A 19,745-nucleotide genomic window follows, 5' to 3' on the forward strand; every position below is an offset into this window, starting at 1 on the left:
GTACCTGATTGGAATTGTATCTAATTAAATATTCCAGGTTTTACAATGATTATTGACAATGTTGTATCAAACTTAACTAAAAAGGAAGAAACCAAATCGATAACATTATACCATCGATTTATTTCAATTAACTATTCTTACCCTCAATATTATTCTCTGAAAGTATCTGCAAAATCAATCTAAGCACTTTTTAAACTTTATCTGTCACTCGTGTGTACAATCAGTTCGCATTAAAAAGAAAAAAGATTTCTGAATCACTCGCGACATCGAACACATTAATAATCATGCGGAAACAGGCTGAAACAGTGCTAAATGACTGCTCATAAATTATTGTACTGGTTAATCGACGCGCTTATTTCAAACTTCATGAGTTCAATTGTCGAGACACACATCACCAATTAAAAAGCAATTGTTTGGCTTCATTGGTCGCCACGAATGTATTACTGTACAATGAAAGATGTCGTAAGACATGCTCGATTATTTTACCGGATAAAACTGATACGGACCAGTTCATTATCGTTTGAAAGTCAAAAGTATCGTCCACGATCGTGGAACAACCTTTTTATATTCATTTCTGGTGCATTTCCTTTATATTCAAGATTTTCATTTTTCCTCATTATTTTTCTTTTTGTTTTCATGAGATGAGAATCTGTGCACCGTCGTGTCTCTGTTTGATCATTAAAATTGTTCACCGTTTTAATTACATGCAATTAAGGCACGGAAGGTAATGCAACGTAATCGATACCGTCAACACGCCGGGAACTTGTTCCCACGTGGTAACTGGTTTCGTAATTATATTACACTGATAGTTTTGTTATTTGTTAAATCTTGTACACTTCACTATGCTGTCAATTCAATCAGATGCTTTTCAATACTATATCTTTATTTTGTATGTATAAATATTAAGATATTTATTTGGTTGATAAGTAAATTCACTTTCTTTTCTACAGAATTATTTATTGAAATTCTGCAAATAACAATATTTTATTGAAATCAGCTAAATTAAAGACAATAATTTTGCACTACATGTATGGCAATTTTTCAATTCCTCTATGGTAGAATACTAAGAATTTTTAAGCAAAATCCACGAGGAGTCACGAGTTTAGTCATCATTTTAATATTTGTATTTCAAATCCTAATCGTGCGCATTAATAATAATTTAAAAGATAATTTTTAAGAAATAATTGTACAGTGAAATACGTTGTTATATTTTTCATATATTTATATTTTATTTATAAGACGTAATTCTGAATATCATGTGCAATATAGAATGCTGAAATAAACATGTGTAACAACTTGAAAAGAATCCCAACAATGGGTCGGAAAGTAGTAGAAGAAATGCATAGTAGTTAATTTGGTTAAACTATATTTTAGGGGACAGAAAAGGTAAGTCCTTTTATTTTAACAGTCCAATAGTATTTACAATAGAATCCAAGAATAATAGTTTTAAACTCATGGATTCACGTATTCAAAAGTTATACCTACGTAAAATTGGGCGTGTTTAACATAATTTAAGAGGTTATTCTGATCCCATATTGACTTCTCCCCCAAATCGTCCAATGGGCGAAGTCACTGCCTATGAACAGATCACATAAGTGGTGACCATTTTGGCAGGAGAAATCAAATGTCTTTATCTACATCTATCTTGATCATCGAACTTACTTAATTCAAAGGAAAAAAGATGCCCTTAAGAAAACTGAAAATATTTAATTTAGAAAATATATAACCTAATGAACTTCGTTAATCAACATTTATAAAACACATGTAACTAGAGACAATACTATTTGATCTTCCTGTTAAAATGACTGCGGACACGTGATCTATTTAGAAGCAGCGACTCCGCTTATTGGACGAATTACGGATAGAAGTCAAAATGGCGTCCAAATAACCTGTTAAAATACGCTGAAAATACATTCTTTTGTAACTAGCAGATTCTTTTTTCGATTCTACTCGTCAAATACAACAATTTTGCGTCCATCAAAGTAAACTTTACCTCTTCATTTATTTAAACTATCCATTATGAATTTAATAAGACTGGTTAAGTAAGGAATTAAAAATTGTATAGATGTGATTAATAAACAAATGAGAGTAAATAAATAATGAGTAAATAAATAAGAGTAAAGAAATAACTTAAGGTTCAGAAATAGAATGTAAAATTAAATTTAAATTATTACTGTTTTTGCTGTTCGCAGTTTAAAGGTTAAATATGTTTTTGTGTATTTATGTTATAGAATTTCATTCTCACACATAAAGAACAAGAGTGAATAAGGCGCGTGGTGGAACACTTCTTTCTCTACGCTTTTCCATAACTAAAGGCAAAAACAAGTTGCACATGACTGTGTAACCAAAGAATAAGTAATTAGATAAAAATCGGTATACTTAACACTATTACACTCAAGAACAGTTGATTTTATTCTAAAGTAGACCAAGTTTCTTAAAAACTAAAAAATTTTAAAGTTTGAAATATTGAATTTTGGAATTCTGAAATTAGAAGGTTCAAATATTTAAAAAGTCTTGAATCTTGGTAATCTGAAATGTTAAAATTTTAGAATAGTGAGGGGTCAATCCACATTTGGGTAGGGCGGCAGCGCGGGGGGACAAGCCTATCCTAGCCTCTATGTAATTACACCAATGGTCATACTTTGTAAGTACTACTATACTTTACATGATTGTGTTTAATGTGTACATAGGCATACCGAAAAGCTTCAGACATCGAAGTGTACAATGAGTTGCATTGAACTTGTCGCAGTGAAGTTGGCTACAAATTCACTACACATTCACGCCGTGTCGATGAGTGAATGCGTGGCCAACTTCACTGCAACAAGTTCAATGCAACTCATTGTCAGTGTACAATACATAGCGAAACAATCCAAATCCTGAAAGCCTCAAAACTCTAGCTGGAGATAACCCTCGTCAATTTGAGCTTTAACATTTCAAAAATTTTTTACATTGCACTAAGAGTAATTTATAGATAGGTGAGAGAAATCATTTAATTTTGAGGTTAGGTTCTATACTGTTAAATGGCGATTGGTTACGAATTAGGCACATCATTACTCTTATGTTAAATCACTCTATAAACCCACAAAATTTCTTTTGTAAGGAGAACAATGAACAGTGAAGCTAACATCGTACAACAATGTTGATATTTCTGAATATTCCAATACATTCTGAAACTTCTTACATAACTGCGCTTTATAACATTATGTCATCGCACAATTTTTTACCGTACAAACTGAACAGCAGTAGAATGTACAAGTTTAATTGGCGTTTGCAATTTTGATTCATGAAACGATGCAGTAGCTTTGAACAGGTGTTGCAATAAACGCAAGCGTAACTAAAAGTTCAATTAACTTTTTTTCTCTTACGTAATAAACTTTTTGTCACATGTTAAAGTAACTATTGCTGCTGTCGAGAAACAATAAGTAGATATTCTATTAATTTTGTGATGTGTGATAAAAATTCACGTGCAATTGTGCTTAAAATCTTCTGTTAGGAATTTTACAAGTTTCAATTTTTAGGTATATTCTTTGATTCAAAATTACATGTAAACTGAAGGGATGATATCAAAATTGTTTAACGAAAACACACACATAATTCATTATTTTAATTTTTTCTATTTTTAACATGTAAATCTTTTTAATTTTGGGTTTCCCATTTATCTTTATTTTGATCATTTTTATAATTACCATGATATTTATTCTGTTGGTTATTAGCAATTTTATAACTTAAAAACATTGTATTAATGTTCAAAATTAAATTTTTGAAAAGTTACAGAAAAAAATTTGCATCTGAAACAATTTAAAATCTTTTTTATAATAAAATAAATTATATATAGGACAAAAATTGATTTATTTTGAAGAAACTTTTGTATGTGAACCCTTGCTTTTGATTCTTTATTCGTTAGATCTCTGTAGTACCGTTTTAGTAATCCTGCGTTCATATGCACGAATTTTTTCGCGCATGCATTATAAAAATAAAAATGTACGGTGTATATTTTTTTAGCCACTCGTGATCTTCACTGTATTTTATGATGGCTTTCTGAACTTTTGCAATGTTATTACTGCCGCTTTGTAAATATCATTGGTGCTTTATCGAAATTAAATTTTGTGAAAATTATGATATACAAATTTGTAAAATGCAATTAGAAAAATTCAGCAACCAAAAGTAATTACATTTTGTCTTTAACTTTAATGTGTAACTTCGGTTAATATTAAAACTTGGAACGGAAACTGTTCCTACAAATTTCGGGTATTTAAAGACTAAATATATATATTATTATGTTTTATGAGTATGTCCCATGTATAAGTATAAAAAATCGTATATAAAATTGTTATACGAATGCTTTACTCCTTTACTAATAATAATTAATTATTACTTAATATAATTTGAATTAGTCTTCTTTAATAATTTTAGATAATAAATATATCTGGAATATATCTAAACATATCAAAAACATTGAATAAACATTCCTAACCTATCTTGATATAGTTAAGATTTCAGTAAAATCGCTGTTACATATTCAAGCACGTTTTTATAAATGCTTGACAAAGAGTATCCATATTTTCATGTTCATGATAATTGACAAAACCTAGTTTTTAAAATTTTAATAAGTATACTATTTGTATAAAGAGCCTAGGTCAATCGTGACTCAAACTTACAAAACATATACAAGAATATTAACCTAAAGTATTATATATAGTTTTTAAACGGAAGTGTTTCATATATTAGAACAATAATTTTTCAAATAACAGGGTCAAATTTAGAAAATGAAAACAATATGAAGTACAAAATTAAATTGAAGTTGGTGCTCTCTCCATGGTCCGCCGTCCGAAGGTTAATAAAAGTTCTATTTAAACTATTAAATTCATGCTGAAACGCACTATCAAATATTTACTGTTTTAATTCTTTGCAGATGATCGATGAATATCTATATCCATTCAAATAGAATTATCATAGTAACTTTCGTACATATATTCGACAAATATACGCATATGTTTTTGCAAACATAGTTTGGGTTTGCAAACAGAGCAACTATTCCATTTACAGTTTGAAAAATGGAATTATTATTCATTTTACTTTAAATGAGTAATATCCTGTGCATATACTGTTGTCAAACTGAGCAGCTTTTCATCCTCAAAATATCAAAAACTATTTGAAGTAAATTCGTAGTGTTGGTCACTGCTGGGGCCGGTCCAACTGAAGGTGCAACATGTGCATATGGAAAGGGCGGCAAATTTTTGGAGACCGTAAAATTCATTTAAGCTATACGAAATTCAAATATAGTGAAACATAAAAAAAAGTTATAAAATAAATCTAAATTATGTGTTAACTCTTCCTTAAAGGTACTTTCTTTTGTTAAATTATTTTTGTTGATAATATCATGAATCTAAATAAATACGTTTTTTAAAATAATTAGAGGATTACTATATTACAACATGTCTTTTTCTGCAAAATATATGGTGAATGATTATTTTCTATTAACTATTTATTAATTAATACTACTATTTAGAATTTATTACTAGGAAACCTAGAGTATGCAGGCTAAACTCCAGGTGAATGTCTAAGGCCTTGTTTTAGCTGTTAAGATAGCGAAAAACACACCTAAACCGGTTTTGAGATTATTTAAAATCTAGCCATAGGAATTGAAAAATCAAGAATTTTTGTACAACTTCAAAATGTGTTCTTTCCAATGATACCAATGATGACTGCATGGTAACCTCCAGTTCGGCGCAAATCTCAGCACGAGATTGACGGGAGAGCGAAGCCTCAGACGTCATTGTAAAAGTTTTCTTAGGGGCGGCAAAATATATTATTACACGGAGGCAGAATTTCTAGAATCGGCCCTGATCACTGCAGAGATTTAATAAAATTATTAAAAAGTCAATAAAATTATCAGAAATGAACAGATTTCCTTTATATAAATCATGAATTAGTGTTAGAAGACAATATTTTACGCGATGACGTTACTTAATCAACATCATCTTCTTGGAAATCCTTCACACACAATATCCCAAGGAATATATATATATATGGCAGTTCCAGAAATACAATTTTCGATCAGCGTCACCCGTAATATCAAAAAAATTCGAAGCACGCGAAAAGTAGATTCCGGCGAAGGCCGGATATACGGAAGTTTGATGCGTTGCCAATAAATGCAATTAAACAGTGCAGGAACCATTGCAATTTGGGAAATGTCTATTAAAATAGTGTCGCCTGAAATAGTGCATCTATAAAGTTTGGCGTTTGTCAACTGAAGTTCTATAGAGACTCACAATGTCACTCGAGGTCACAACGCCAAAAATTGCGTCTCAACGCCACTTCCAACTAATCAGCACTTTATTTTCACCTGTCATTTATATTTAGTCGTTTCTTACTAAGAATATTAATCAACTTCCTCTTCAGTTTGAGAAAAAGATATGATGCAGTATTTCAAAAATGTTCCAAGTTTCCTGTTTCACAAAAAAAAGGTTCATTCATTACATCATTGTAAAATTATGGTACTTCATTAATAATAAAATTTATCTCTAATTGTAAGTTATTTTTTAAGGTAGTTCTTAATCACAATTATTAATTTAAGGTTGCGTTTTCTTACAGCACGTATATGTGCTATTGTATTGTATAAGTCCTCAAATCTTCCTAACTATTAAGTAACTAATATTATGTTAATTTACTAGAGAAACGAGATTCCATATCCAAAAAGTGTATCCTCTTTGATCATATAAGTTTACATTAAAAGGGTGTAAGTCAGATTTGACTCACTGCCGATCACTTTTTAACCGACTTCGAAAAGGAGGAGGTTACTCAATTCGATCAGTATGTATTTTCCTTTTTTTTTTTTTTCTATGTGTGTTCACCGATTACTCCGAAATGTATGGACCAATCGGAACGAAACCTTTTGCATCTTGTAGGGTATGTCTTTCGATTGGTCCCATTAAAAAAAAATTTTTCATTTTTTCATTGTTATTGCAAAATACATGAAGTTTTTAATCTCAAGATTGGACGATTTCAATGACCTTTTAATATGTTGTCGGGGGCATGATTCTGAACAAGTTTTTCCTTATGTATAATTAACGGAAAGCTTTAGTTTCCGAGATATTCGTGAAAAACTATTGTTACTATTACATTGAATTCTACGTATGCCTACGTGTCTCTACCGGTGGATAAGTCAGCATGCAGTCGCCGATTCACTACTGTTTCTATATACATATGTATACTCTGCAAGGCATGTACCGATCGCGATGAAACCTTTCGCATTTAATAAGAGATATTTCCGCGATGATCCCACTTGCAAAAAAATACATACTGATCGAATTGAGTAACCTCCTCCTTTTCGAAGTCGGTTAAAAAATGTATGGAACTTGTTAGTGTTAAAAACTATCGTTATTGCAATTAAGCAATAAGAACGGTAAACCACCTTACGGGATCCTACAAATACTGCTCGTTCCACTGAAAAGTGTGAAATAAAATAATTTTTAACAAAAAATACAACCGACATCGAAATGCGCTAAAAAGTATGAAATAATTTCTACTTCATTTATACAAATACCCAACAGCTATTAATAAAACCTATTTACTCGTTAAATAGTATACTAAATACATTTGAACCTTTTCGGAGGCGGCGCAAAATTAAAAATACCTGAATATACGATGCTGCCAATAATGATTTGATAGGTTGCCGACGTCTGAACTAGAATCTTCCTAGTAGAAGAAAAGTTTTTAATTTTGCGCCGCCTCTGAAAAGGTTGAAATGTATTTATTAGTATACGATTTAACGAGTAAATAGGTTTTATTAACAGCTGTTGGGTATTTGTATAAATGAAGTAGAAATTATTTCATACTTTTTAGTGCATTTTGAAGTCGGTTGTATTTTTTGTTAAAAATTATTTTATTCAGATAAAAAATTACGCAGCGCCCTCCTGAAAATCTACCTTCTTTAGGTGAACAAACAGACAGATGCAGCGACAAACGTACGCCCCTTAATTGCACCTGTGGTCACTAACCCTCCTCCCCGGCCATAATTGATTTAGCGCCCGCAAGGAGCCAATATCGCCCACTTTGGGAAGCGCTGGTGTGAATAGTTCTCAACCATTTTTCAAATTATCGAGGTTGCAATGACGTAGCAAATTTGTAACGCCTTGTGTGCCCTTTTTAACCGACTTCGAAAAAGAAGGATGAACAACCAATTGTTTTCTTAATTACCTTGTATATTTCTTCGGTTTTTAAGGGTTTTCTCCTCTAGTAAACCATATATTTCTAACTAACGGCCATACGACTTAGGACCACTACCGGTTCTCGTCCGATCACCGAAGTCAAGCTAAGTTCGGCGCGGATAGTACTTGGATGGGTGACCGCTTGGGAACTCCGCGTGCTGTTAGTTCTTTTTTTTTCTTAAATTAAAAAAAACTTGACAGCCCTATTCGATAAAACTCTCTTCTATTTAATTTTAAATCGACTTCGAAAAAGGAGATTACTCAATTCGATCAGTATTTCTGTTATTTATGTTCGCCGATTACTCCGAGATGGATGGACCAATCGAAATGAAGCCTTTTACATCCTGTAGAGTATGTCCTCTGATTAGTTCCCTAAAAAAGAAATTTTGGATTTTTTCATTCCTGACGATTTTTATTGCAAAAGACGTACTGTTTCATGTACGCTCGGTGTATGTTCACCGATTACTTCGAGATGGATGGACCAATCGAAAACAAACCTTTTGCACCTTGTAGAGTATTTCTCCCAATTGGTCCCGCAACAACACATTTTCCTTTTTTTCACTGCTATCGACTTTTATTGCAGAAAATGTAATACTTCATTTATATTTCTCGGCATTTACTCTTTAAGGAATGTATCGTTCGCGATGAAACCTTTGATATTTAGTAGGATATATATCCGCGATGATCCCACTTGCAAAAATTTATGGAATTTGTTGCTCATTAAGCCAATTTTTTTTCGGTTTATGGTTATTATTGGTTAAGCAATAAAAATTCAAAATTACCTTACGCTATCCTACAAATACTGCGCGTTCCACTAAAAAGTGTGAAATAAAATAATTTTTAACAAAAAATACAACCGACTTCAAAATGCGCTCAAATATGTAAAATAATTTCGGTTTCAATTATACCAATGCTCCACAACTATTAATAAAGCCTATTTAATTGTTAAATAGTATACTAAATACATTCCAACCTTTCCAAAATTAAAAATACCCGAATTAACGATGCTGCCAATAACGATTTGACTACGGTATGGAGAACTTGGTAATTAATAAATCGCAAGAAAAAATGCGGAACGTTATAGATACGGTTGAAAACATTTGTAATTGTAACGATTGTATCAGAAATTGGCAACACTTCTGATGTACATGTAGTTAATGCGCAATGGGTGTGTTGATTCCCGTTGAATATTGTTTACTTTTATTTTACATTTTTAAAATCCTGTTGCAAATGGTTAATTTTATTCTGAATTTTAGTATAAGGCTTTGGTAGTATTTAATGGATTCAGTTGGACAAACTTCTAAAGATTTATAAAAATTATTTATAATTCGTTAATGAATATCGTTCATACTAAAACCGTTGACAAATCCTCACGAAAATTGGTATGACGCTTAGATATCGATAATATGGCGCCCAAAGTACTAAACTAATTGTAAGTATATCAACTTTAATGTGTGTACTTAATATACTTAATTATTTGAAAATTTATACAATATTATCTTAATAAATTTTTAAGCGTTGTAAAGCAATTTCATCTAAAATGACTCAACAATAATTTCAGTAGGTATTTATTTATATCAAATAAATTAAATTTTTTGCTTAAAGAACAACTTTAAGTAATTTCAGATCTCTACATCCCTTGAAGAATGAACGTAACAACCCTAAACTTAATTTCTTTCTTGGAAACTTTTTAAAATATTAGGTGTACCGGGAAGTTCTGTCCGATAATGTTGTTTCAAGTTTCCAAAGATGAGAAAGTTTCCAATTTCTACAGAAATTGAATCCATAAATTACCATCACGCTGGGAAGAGGTCATTAGTAACGATGGAAATTATATTGTTCAGTAAATATTATTAAATGTATTGAAAATGTAATATTTTCTTTTAATTCATAAAAGGAAAGAACTTTCCTGTAGACCTTATATTTAAATAAATCAAAAAGCTATTAAGAGGTACCCACATATATTTTTTTTAATTTTAGGTCAATCATTAACACGTTGAACGCCACAGTGAAAATGGGCATTTGTTACAAGATGTATTAAAGCTCTAATTATTAAGAATAGGAATAATTAATTTTCAAATTTCAAATGTCAAGCTTTTAATTTGATACTTTACATTATTAGGTTAATAACAATACTATTGAAAATAATATTTTTCTATCGTTTTCTTTTAATTATTGGAGTGCGTGTAATTTGCGATGCCGGTCACTGGTGACCCTCACGGCAGTCAACGTGTTAAGAACCGAAAGATTTGATTTTTGGGTGTGATTTTTGAAAACCCCTTGAGTAAAAAAATTCATAATAATGTATTATTATTTAACTATTATTTGTGAATGTTTTAGGAGGATTAGATTGATCGAACACAGCTAGAGAAAGGAAAACCAATATCCGACGTCCGGAGCCAGAGTGTATTAAGTCACAGTTTCTAAATTTTAAAGGAAAGAAAATGAAAGATGCAAAAGTCTTGTAATTTCGAAACCGTTAGAGACATGTACGTAATTTTTTTAACGCAGATAAGGAATGTATCATTTTGTTGTTTAAAAATGAAATCGTATACTGAACATTACTACTTTTTGAAAGAAAAAGTAAATTGAACTTGATAGTGTTTGGGTCTGACACTGGACTTAATAGCAACATGTCTTGACTTAATACTGTCTGGTTTCAATTTTGTATCCCCTCTTGTGTGACTTTATATCATAAAGTCTAGACAAAGTGTTACATGGCTCTGACGTATCTCTTGAAGCAGGCATCGAGTCCAAAATTACTTTAACCTAACACTGGATCTAGAATTGTTTGGCCCTGAAATATTTTGTAAAATAATATCAAGAGCCCTTTAGACTGTTTGATTTAGATCAAGATACTTACTTAATATTATTTTTAAACTATTATATTGAAAACTAACCGAATTAAAATGAAATCATTTTTATCATCAGGAAGAGGGAAAAATACAAGAAATATATAAAATATTATTTTTTCGAAAAAGTGGATTTGATACACTCTGAGATCCAGATATAACAATTTCATGTAACGCTTAGCACAGCTTGATTTACAAGAAAACATGGTAAACCCGCGTACGTCGATTTGCATAATACTAAAAATAATTTATAGAAAAATATTTAAGGCATATTTTCTTATTAGCGGTATATTTATATTTATTTATCTTCTATATTGAAGGAGTGATAAAGGCTCTTAAAGTTGAGGGTTGAATGTACAATTTCTTATAATTTCTTGTGCAGTATTATACCATCCACCTCATCGCGCATAGTTCGCTTCATATTCGCTTATATCTTACATCTATCTTAATCCTAAATTCCTCTGCTGTCGCCGCCATTTCCCTTGCTCACTTTAATTGCATAACCCTAACACATGTCAAAATAGGAATCTTCCTTTTACTTTTAGAAAAGGAAAGAGTAAGATAATACTACGTTTTCAGACCGGATGAAAGCATTAAAAACAAATAAATTTCATGCTTTAGCTAAAATGAAAAGATTAATGTTTAATAGCAATATTAATGTAATATCAGATGATCTTCTCGAGTTACAGTTTGCTGAGTTGATTAAAAATGTAATGAAAGACTCCTATCTAAAATTTTTAAACGCTTTTTTGCTTTAATAAATTTTTATATAATTGTCAAAATAACTTATGTTATTAACTTTCAGATGATGTAGCTGGGTCTTTGCTAACCCAACGTATGGTTTGGAGTTCAAAATTTGACTGTCACTTTAATTTCTTAAATTTTATATTATTTTTCCAATATATGTAAATTTTTTCATTAAAAATTTAACTATTTTATATTAGTTAATGCATCGCTGAAAACGTTACATAAGTCTGTGTCATGACTGACCCAATTATAGTGGTTCGAAGGTTAATATATTATAGATAAAAGGATCCAATTTTAGAAATGATACGTTTTTTGCTTCAATTTCATAAAGTCAAGACTGCCTTTAAAGTCTTGAACTCTTTTTATTTCGAACAGTTTATGTATACTTCATATTACCTACAATATCTCTGTTTTGAATTAATTTATTCAGTTTTCTTACTAATCAATCAAAAATGTTGGAGTTGAACATCATTTAATTCTTAATATACCATTGTGAGAGATGAAAAATGAGCATATGATAAAGGAAAATCACTACTTTCACAAGTAAACAAGTTATATTGCAAAATATGAGAGATGTATGTAGCTACAAGGTTCACTTGAACCTATGAAAAATATGATGGCGTGTAACTGTTTTAGAAATATTTGATAGTATGATTAATAACCAATAAAGTGAGTTTAGTAAATTCTATTCATGACACAAAGAATTATCGGACAGAAAAAGAATACAAAAAGACTCTTATATTGCATAAATTACGCAATAGCAATACTTTTATAATCTTTATAATACTAAATATTAAAAAGATCATATTATTATAAAAATATGGAAGAATTTTTTTAAGAAATATAGTGTATAGTATTCATTTCATTAATTAGCTGCTCATGTTTATTCAATAACCTTATTAACAGTTAGTTTCATAAATAATTAATATCTACCTTATTAAATTCCTCTCATAAAATAAAACAAGTTTTACCTCTCATTATTATATACATACAAGGTGGGCCGGAAATCGTAGTACAACTTGGCAGAGGGTAATTCTACGTAAAAAAAGAAGGAAATATTTTGGTATAACATTTTTTCATCCAGGGCTCCGCTTTCGAGAAAAGCGACTTTAAAGTTTGTTCAGTTTGTAGATGATTTAGTGTAATTTGCTTGTCGTATATTCCACTATTGCGATTGCCTCTGTCCGAAACAGTATTTACCGGCTGAGAAAATGTTATACCAAAATATTTTCTTCTTTTTGGAACGTAGAATCACCCCTGCCTGGATGTGCTACGATTTCCGATTTCCTGTATATTATCTATCCATAGAGAAGAGTAGAGCAAAATCGAATATCAAATATACTTACTTTTTACATTAAAAAATAAATGGTGGGTAGTAAGAATTGAAAGGTATATTAGTAGTGTAAGGTAACCTCTTTAGGGTAAAGAAGTAATGTGTTTTGCTACAAAAAAAAATTAATCAGAAATGAATTAGGAAAAATCATATTGTTTAAAGAAAGTTTCAATATTCAGTTTTACTTTATTCACTAACCTTTACCAATTTCATTTGTACCCTATGGATGCAGCAAAACTGGGTACAGTGAGAAGAAAACATTAATTTAACAATATTAACACTTTACCTATCTAAAAATTGGAAATGATGCTCTATATTATTTATTATTTCTACATATTGATCCAATAAATAATCCATAATCAGGGCCGGATTAATATTTCTGGGACCCACGACTATTAAACCTTTGAGGACTCCCTTGATTGATGAACTTGGTTTAAAAATTAAAATTCAGTCTAAATAAAATGAAATAGTATATAATGATTAAGGAAAAGAAATTTCATTCAATATTCGTTATAATAATATAGTAAGTGAAACATTTATAATAGGGCCCTCTGGGAAATAGGGCCGAGGCATTAGCCCCTCTGCGATTTCCCCTTAATCTGACATTGTCCATAATATTTATTTATTTTGATGTATTAAAATTTATTATTTCAATTGGGTTAGAAATGAACTCATGAAAGATCAGAGCTTTATTATCCTTTAGCTATCCTGGTTGTTTATAATTATTATTTTTACGTAATTTTATATAAAAAAATAATAAACAGCTTTTTGAATAGCGTTTACCATTATCTACTTTTGAGTAGATAAATTTAGATTTCACTTTGGAAGGATCAAACTTACCCTTACCATGGTACTTAAAGAGAAATCTTTTATCTCTATTGATAGACTTCCAATTGTTAAAATTTTAATTTACCCATGCTCTGTCTATCTTACTAATAGATCCTTTAAAATAATTTCTTTGTTTGTTTACATTTTGTGGTGACCCATGCTCCTGAAAATCTTAAAAGCGTTTCATATTCGAAGGGATGAAGTTTACGAGCAATTGCAACGGGGACAGGAAGTGGAGATAAATGTTTAAGCCTCTTCAGCTTTATGCTCAGTTACGCGGTTACAGTTTCTACGTACACATGGCCACACGTTATACACGTTTTATGCGTTTTCGAGGGGATTCTAAATAAAGCAGCAGGAATTCGGTATAGCGGGTTAGGTTGTCCCTTCATAAAAGACAGACTGCCGCGAGCAAGCCTTGATCTCCTCGAAGAAATTACTTCATCGCCGTTAGAGGTACGTTGCATCAGGGAAGAACTACATCGATAACTGTTTTCAGGGAAATCGCATAAATATCGAGACTGAATTTGACTCATCTCATGGGAAATTCGAACATAAAGTTTGATATGATTACTCACGTTAATATTCGGACATCGCGCCATTTCTAAATTTAATGTTTCGTATGAAAGAATTCATACGAAACTGTTTATTTTGTGAAAATGTTAACTATTAATTGTAATTTATATGTATGTAAGTAACTTTTTTTGACAATAATGTAACCCTTGAACAATGGGGCCTGGGTCAATCGTTACCCAAACTTACAAAACATATACAAGGATATTAAACTGAAGTTAAATGTATAATTCTTAAACGAAAGAATTTTCTATATTAGAGAAATAATTTTGAAAGAAATAATGTAAAATTTAGAAAATGAAAATAATATGCGATGTAACATTGAATTCTAATTGGGGCTCTCTCCATGGTCCGCCGTCCGAGAGTTAAACTAAAAGAATAAAAAAAAAAAAAAAATTCAAATAAGTTAAATGTCCCAATTTGTACCCATCCACTCGTAATAAAAAGCCACATAAATAAATAAATAATCTTTCGATAATAATTTGCTAAAAATGGACTATTCTGTTACTAATAAATTAAATTATCAAATAAATCAAGAACAAAGCAATTTTCAAACTTCTTGCCATTAATAATTGTAAAATGACAAAAAAATCACATGCACTGCACTAGAGATTCAGCTTACTATTCATAAATTAAATTTTAGGTAACAAAACTATATTTTTCGTCTTCTTCTTAAAAAATCGTAAATTACTGTTCTTTAACAGAATCAATCGAAAGCAGCACGATCAAAATAACGAATAATAAAAATAAAATTTCGACTTATTCTTTCCTTGACAAATATCCATTGCCGTTTGGGAAACTCTAAATTCACACGACAGTGTAAAAATGTTAAAATAATTAAAAATGTTTTTCATAACCATTGTATACTTTTTATATTTATAATGTCTAAAAACATAAGAAGTGATTAGAAATCGGGATATGACTAGAAGTTTGAACACTTACTTTATACTACAAAATACTAATTAGAAAAAGATAGTTATCTTTATACAAACTTATAAAGAAAAAAAGAATTGAAAAATCCGAATATTGCTTCCTTTTATTTTTTTTTCTTTTGTAAAGGTTGTTCAAAGAATTATTCATATTATTAAGTATCAACCGTCTAAGTTTTATGTTATATCTACCATAATTGTTTGACTACTTTTCTTCGTTATCAAAATTAACATTGCAGAAAACACTGTTAAAATAATTTAAATTTACAGAATTGTTACTGTTACTCTTTTTTTGATATGACAATTGAAATTAAAATTCAATTATTATTATAATTGTTAAAAAGTCAAATAAAAAGCAATTGAATTTAAAAAATGATTAAAAAAGTGTATAAATATTGTCATGAAGGAAATATATGCATAAATAATTTGGGAATATTAATATGAATTTAAGACTGAAATTTATTTAACTTATGTGAAAGAGTAATTTGAATGACAAGATCGGACATGTTGTAATTTAAGAGGACAACTTGCACTTACATGTCACAGTATAAATGATTTAACAAAACAGTTTCATAAATATACGAGGTACTGACATAGTTTTTAAGCATATCAACAAGCGTTTAATTTGAACTTCACTTAAAGCTGGAACAAACCTACTCGATCCAGAATCAATTCATTCTTCATGTAAACTTAAAACTCTGTAATAGAATTGTATCTCTTATTTTCGCTGCTATTTTTACATCATAAATTAATGTTTTTACATAAAAGTGTTGCACAAAATTTTCTTGCAACAGTTAAAATAATACAATTTAAAAATTATAATAATATTAATAATAATAGATATGCCAAAGCTAATTAAATATTCTAAAGACAAAATGGACTTTCAGCACATTTCTGATGCAACATATCAAGTTAATTGCAATAATTGTTTTACTACATGTACAAGACAACTAAAGAGATATGTATAAAAAGCAGAATTTATAAAGCTAAAATTACTGAAAAATAAACCCTACGCGATATACATTACTAACCCATTTACAGTCGAATAAAATTACGAATTGGGGTTAAAAGGATGTACCTATACCGTTTTATTCTTCTAAAATATAATTCACCATACTAATTAGGTATTACGCAGAATAGAATAGAAATTTGAACGATGAAAACTAAAAATAATAATATAGTGAACCAAATACATATGAACCAAAGAGATGCAGATGCAAGTGATATTTTTTGAAATTTTTAATTAAAAACAGAAATAATTAGTTAAAATCTTTAAGAAAAGATCCCTCTAACTAGAAATTTCATTAAGTAACATCTTCTTATTTCATTATAATTATTGTTCATAATTTCGAATAAGTCAGAAGAATTCTTAATAATATGGGTGATGGAAATTTCAGCCTCGTCGGTATATGGGTTAACAATCTGTGTTATATATCACATACTGTTTCACGAATAATTTTGAACTAATCATACACTAGTGGTACAGAATAATACACAAATCCTTAAAAAAACACACAACAGTCACTCAGAGCCAAATTCAAATTCCGAGGATAACAATAAACTCCTCATTCGCCACATCAAAGCAATTTAAATAGACCATAGTCTACTGATACCCTTCGCGTTTTACTGTTGTATAATGATGAAAAACGTCATTATTAAACAAATTCATATTATAATACTCAAAAGACAAATAGAGTAATTAATATTTAAACCCAGAGTATTACAAAAAGGTAATTTTATTCGATTATCATTAAATGATAGGAGTTTCATTAATGAAATTTTTAACATAATATATGTATTTAAAATGCTAATACAATTATAAATCTGTTGTAAACCTAATATTGCTAGCTATTGTAAATAAATAAATGACTAAATAACACAGACGTCATTGTTTACGTTTAGATTCCATTTTGAGTAAAATAATATCTTGCCATTTAAATGGTGATGTAAATAATGCTAAACGATTACTTGTGCTTCGCGCAGTCTAGGGGTTTTTTTTATTAACTTTTTTTTTCGTATTTTTTTTAAGGATCTTTATTTTCTCAGATGAGACCATTGTTTAAATATTATATTCCTCATTTATACGACTTCTGATGTATGGGCACCCGAAATATTGGTTTTATTCTTCACATTCAATTCTGATTAATAAAAAGTAAAAAATGAAGAAGCATTTTTATTTTGCCAATCTATTATTACCCTCAATTTTACATTAATATGTACACTATAACGCTTTAATCTTTGTCAATTTTAAATTTTAATGGAAGTACTGTCCACCGATCACAAGAAGTCCGATGAGAATAACGCAATCTGATTGGTCGAAGTGATCACATCTACTAATTAGGTACTAATTAGTGGGTCAGTCGATGTGTGTATAGTATCTACTCTTGCCCCAGTACCGGCCTGCGAGACTTCTTGTCATCGGCGGACAGTACGTATTATGATTTTCATCACATTGAAATAATACGAAAATATCGAGTAAATATTGTACAACAATGTCCGAAATGCAAATTTCAATCATAAAGTATGAACTTTGACTAAAATGTGTTAAATAATGCATCGGATGTTTTAATGCTTTTGTGCACTATATGTGTAATTTTAGACCAAAAATAATATTTGTTATTCACATTTTCTGAAATCTAAATAAATGTTATAATTGTTAAAGTTTGCATTATATCATGGTATATTATCTCCGTTGTGTAAAAATAATTAAACTTCTAAAAGTAAGAATACTAGCTTGTCAAGTAGGATACATATTTGTTAATGAAACTAATGAGTAGTATACCAAAAGTAATATTAAAACATTTGATAAACATTGAAATTCACTCAGCTATCAACAATTAGATATTCGTAGAAATATTTTTGTTATAATCAAATATTTTACAAAAAATAATATTACCTTTCCCTTGGTAGAAGAGATAGTAAATTAGGAGTTATAGTTATCAATTTAAAATATATTTAGCAATTAATGGAGTTATGTGCTAAAAAACACTCACCATCACTAAAATCTATAAAATTTAAAGATCTGTTATACCTTGAAAAAGATATGTTAAGGAATACATGTGGTTTTATAATAGATTGAAACCAGACAACTTTACACCAGATGATGCACAAAATGCAAAGACCAATTTGAAGATGATTTCATCCTACCAAATTTTATCTCATTATATCATTATAATATTATTGTTTCCAAAAACATTGCTCAAATTTTCATTAACAGTTAAAATATATTTAGTACTACTGTGCCATTAGGAGGCCAAAGTGATTAACTCCACTGTATTAACATTTTTAAATTTTAATGTTGAAGCACTTAATTGATGTTTAATTTATATTATTTTATCAATTTTTCTACCTTGTTTAGGGAAGTTAATTGATTTGGCAAATGAGCAACTTACTTTTGTCTTCTTTAAACAAAAGAAGAGCTGCAATATTCAAATTGCACTTATTCAAAATAAAAAAGAAGTATAGGTTTAATGTTCAATAAAAAGCTCAATTAATAACAATATTAGTTAACTCTGAATTTACATTGCAAAACGATTGTAACTTAATTTTTAAGTTACTGAAGGAGGTTACTTCTAATATAACAACCCTTAAAAAGTCATCAACGTAAAAAAATCAATAAAATTATGCTATTTTTGGTTTTATAATTCACCATGCCATAGCATTTTAAAATTTATCAGGCGAAAAAGAATTAAAGTTCGAGTTAGCATGCAGTAAAAGGGACAGTGCAATAACACAACATGTACTTACATACATCCGGATTTTAGTCTCTCTACGCGCGCCAAATTTAAATTATGAAGATTCTTTTCTTGTTCTTTCAGTTTTGTGTTGCAACATGACGTTTTCCAAATTAGAAACTATTCTTTACACCACTAGTCTACATAAAAATACGTATGGTTTTTATCTTATTGTGCGGAACACTTGCATCTTCAAGTTGATAATTAAAAAGTTCAATAAAAAAACTTTTAAAAGACTCATCGAATTTATTCAAAAATATTCTAAAAATAAGATATTATATTAATATTGAATTGGATCGAATAGCAGTAAATTGTAAATATTAAACAAATTATTAATTAGTATTATGATTAGATAAAGAAACACTAAAATATTTAAAAACTCGTTAAAAGAAACTCGTTCAAGTAATTAAGCGCGACTTCACACGTTAACAAATAAAAAGATACGAAGAAACGAAATCCTCGTAAGCAAAATGTACAAATAAAAATTTTTTCGAGAAGCTCACGTGACGTTGGAATCGTCGTAAACAATTAAGTATTCA

General features: G+C 29.6%; 1 protein-coding gene, 1 long non-coding RNA gene and 1 other non-coding gene across 3 annotated transcripts in view; 2 read left to right on the plus strand and 1 right to left on the minus strand.

The window, feature by feature from the left end:
• NKCC (sodium potassium chloride cotransporter) overlaps positions 1–19,481 on the minus strand; it is a 120,543-nt gene extending 101,062 nt beyond the window's left edge. The window contains exon 1 of the mRNA XM_076688108.1: positions 19,220–19,481. The gene's annotated coding sequence lies outside the window, so the exon portion shown is untranslated. The remainder of the gene's footprint in view (positions 1–19,219) is intronic.
• On the plus strand, positions 2,831–5,237 carry LOC117603294 (uncharacterized). The gene is made up of 3 exons (XR_004581187.2): positions 2,831–2,975; positions 4,752–4,833; positions 4,913–5,237. It is a non-coding gene; the product is annotated as an uncharacterized LOC117603294 (long non-coding RNA).
• LOC117603610 (5S ribosomal RNA) lies at positions 8,257–8,377 on the plus strand. The gene has a single exon (XR_004581255.1). It is a non-coding gene; the product is annotated as a 5S ribosomal RNA (ribosomal RNA).
• Positions 19,482–19,745: the final 264 nt, after the last annotated feature.

The sequence above is a fragment of the Osmia lignaria genome, chromosome 4 (assembly GCF_051020975.1).
Source record: "Osmia lignaria lignaria isolate PbOS001 chromosome 4, iyOsmLign1, whole genome shotgun sequence".
In the NCBI taxonomy this organism is placed as follows: domain Eukaryota; kingdom Metazoa; phylum Arthropoda; class Insecta; order Hymenoptera; family Megachilidae; genus Osmia; species Osmia lignaria.